This window comes from Hyperoodon ampullatus (genome assembly GCF_949752795.1).
Source record: "Hyperoodon ampullatus genome assembly, chromosome: 14".
Taxonomy (NCBI): Eukaryota; Metazoa; Chordata; class Mammalia; order Artiodactyla; family Ziphiidae; genus Hyperoodon; species Hyperoodon ampullatus.
The window spans coordinates 60,023,711-60,027,348 of NC_136927.1; positions in this window are offsets into that span (position 1 = coordinate 60,023,711).

The following is a 3,638-nucleotide window of genomic DNA, read 5'->3' on the forward strand; positions in this document are numbered from 1 at the left end:
CAGGATATGGGGATGGAGGTGGTGGGTCGGGAAGATGAGAAACAAGGACAGAGAGGTAGGTAGGCAGCAGACCCTGGGGAGCCTGGTAAGAAGTTTGGACTTATCCTGAGATTGGTAGGAAGGTTTTCATTGGTGGGATGACAGCATGAGATGTCCCAGTTCTGAATAAGACTTGGCTAGAAGTGAGGTCACTTATGACCATGATCCAGAGCAGCAGGAACAGCAGCCTGAATGGGAAAGTATTGGGGGAAAGAAAGAAATGGAAGAGTTAAAGAAATCAGTATAGGAATCAGCAGGACTCAATGATTGATGTGCTGTTAGAGAAATCCAGCGTGGCTCTCAGGATTTGTCTTGGGCAGCACTGACGTTACACTGCACCATCGACTCAGTTGCCCAGAGGAGAGAACTGAAGTTCACAGAAGCAACTTGTCCAAAGTCAATCAGCTCATAAATGGTACAGCTGGGACTCAAACCCATCCCTGTTTGACAACTTCCTAATTCTATTGATTTCAGAATTTTCCTATTCAAGATTGTCTGGAACAGGAGTGCACATGCATAGAGGAAAGGCCATGCAAGGATTCAGCGAGAAGGCAGCCGTCTGTAAGCCAAGGAGACAGGCCTCACAGAAGCAAACCACTCTCTGTGATCTAGGACTGTGAGAAAGAACCAAGATGGTGGAGTAGAAGGATGTGCTCCCACTCCCTCTTGAGAGAACACCAGAATCGCAACTAGCTGCTGGACAATCATTGACAGGAAGACACTGGAACTCACCAAAAAGGACACCCCACATCCAAAGACAAAGGAGAAGCCACAATCAGACGGTAGGAGGGGCTCAATCACAATAAAATCAAATTCCATAACTGCTGGGTGGGTGACTCACAAATTGGAGAACACTTGTACCACAGAAGTCCATGCACTGGAGTGAAGGTTCTGAGCCCCATATCAGGTTCCCAACCTGGGCGTCTGGAAATGGGAGGAGGAATTCCTAGAGAATCAAACTTTGAAGGATAGTGGGATTTGATTGCAGGACGTCGACAGGACTGGAGGAAAACAGAGACTCCACTCTTGGAGGGCACACACAAAGTAGTGTGCACATGGGGACCCAGGGGAATGAGCAGTGACCCCAGGGGAGACTGAACGAGACCTACCTGCTAGTGCCGGAGGGTCTCCTGCAGAGGCAGGGTGTGGCTGTAGCTCACTGTGGGGACAAGGACACTGGCAGCAGAAGTTCTGGGAAGTACTCCTTGGCATGAGCCCTCCCAGAGTCCACCATTGGGCCCACCAAAGAGCCCAGGTAGGCTCCAGTGTTGGATTGCCTCAGGCCAAACAAACAACAGGGAGGGAAGTCAGCCCCACCCATCAGCAGTCAAGTGGATTAAAGTTTTACTGAGCCCTGCCCACCAGAGCAACAGTCAGCTCTACCCACCACCAGTCCCTCCCATCAGGAAACTTCCACAAGACCCTTACATAGCCTCATCTGCCAGAGGGCAGACAGCAGAAGCAAGAAGAACTACAATCCCTCAGACTGTGGAACAAAAACCACATTCACAGAAAGATAGACAACATGAAAAGGCAGAGGGCTATGTACCAGATAAAGGAACAAGATAAGACCCCAGAAAAACAACTAAATGAAACAGAGATAGGCAATCTTCCAGAAAGAGAATTCAGAATAATGATACTGAAGGTGATCCACGACCTTGGAAAAAGAATGGAAGCAAAGCTCGAGAAGATGCAAAAAAATGTTTAACTAAGATATAGAAGAATTAAAGAACAAACAAACAGAGATGAACAATACAATAACTGAAATGAAAACTACACTAGAAGGAATCAATAGCAGAAAAACTGAGGCAGAAGAACGGATAAGTGACCTGCAACACAGAATGGTGGAATTCACTGCTGTGGAAGAGACTAAAGAAAAAAGAATGAAAAGAAATGAAGACAACCTAAGAGACCTCTGGGACAACATTAAACACAACAACATTCACATTATAGGGGTCCCAGAAGGAGAAGAGAGAGAGAAAGGACCAGAGAAAATATTTGAAGAGATTATAGTCGAAAATTCCCTCACATGGGAAAGGAAATAGCTACCCAAGTCCAGGAAGCACAGAGAGTCCCATACAGGATAAACCCAAGGAGAAACACACCAAGAAACATAGTAATCAAATTGGCAGAAGTTAAAGACGAAGAAAAATTACTCAAAGCAGGAAGGGAAAAATGACAATTAACATACAAGGGAACTCCCATAAGGTTAACAACTGATTTCTAGCAGAAACTCTACAAGCCAGGAGGGAGTGGCATGATATGCTTAAAGTGATGAAAGGGGAAGAACCTACAACCAAGATTACTCTGCCCGCCAAGGATCTCATTCAGATTCAATGGAGAAATCAAAAGCTTTACAGACAAGCAAAAGCTAAGAGAATTCAGCACCACCAAAGCAGCTCTACAACAAATGCTAAACGAACTTCTGTAAGTGGGAAACACAAGAGGAGAAAAGGACCTACAAAAGCAAACCCAAAACAGTTAAGAAAATCGTCATAGGAACATACATATTGATAATTACCTTAAACGTGAATGGATTAAATGCTCCAACCAAAAGACACAGGCTTGTTGTATGGATACAAAAACAAGACCCATATATATGCTGTCTACAACAGACCCACTTCAGACCTAGGGACACATATAGACTGAAACTGAGAGAATGGAAAAAGATAATCCATGCAAATGGAAATCAAAATAAAGCTGGAGTAGCAATATTCATATCAGAGAAAATAGGCTTTAAAATAAAGAATGTTACAAGAGACAATGAAGGACACTACATAACGATCAAGGGATCAATCCAAGAAGAAGATACAACAATTATAAAAATATATGCACCCAACACAGGAGCACCTCAGTACATAAGGCAACTGCTAACAGGTGTAAAAGAAGAAATCAACAGTAACACAATAATAGTGGGGGACTTTAGCACCTCACTTACACCAATGGACAGATCATCCAAAATGAAAATAAATAAAGAAACAGAACCTTTAAATGGCACAATAGACGAGATAGATTTAATTGATATTTATAGGACATTCCATCCAAAAACAGAAGGTTACACTTTCTTCTCAGGTGTGCAGAGAACATTCTCCAGGATAGATCACATCTTGGGTCACAAATCGGCCACAGAAAATTTAAGAAAATTGAAATCATATCAAGCATCTTTTCTCACCACAACGCTATGAGATTAGAAATGAATTACAGGGAAAAAAAACGTAAAAAACACGAACACATGGAGGCTAAACAATACGTTACTAAATAACCAAGAGATCACTGAAAAAATCAAAGAGGAAATCAAAACATACCTAGAGACAAATGACAATGAAAACACGATGATCCAAAACCAGTGGGATGCAGCAAAAGCAGTTCTAAGAGGGAAGTTTATAGCTATACAAGCGTACCTCAAGAAACAAGAAAAATCTCAAATAAAAAATCTAACGTTACACCTAAAGGAACTAGAGAAAGAAGAACAAACAAAACCCAAAGTTAGCAGAAGAAAAGGAATCATAAAGATCGGAGTAGAAATACATGAAATAAAAACAAAGAAAACAATAGCAAAGATCAATAAAACTAAAAGCTGTTCTTTGAGAAGATAAACA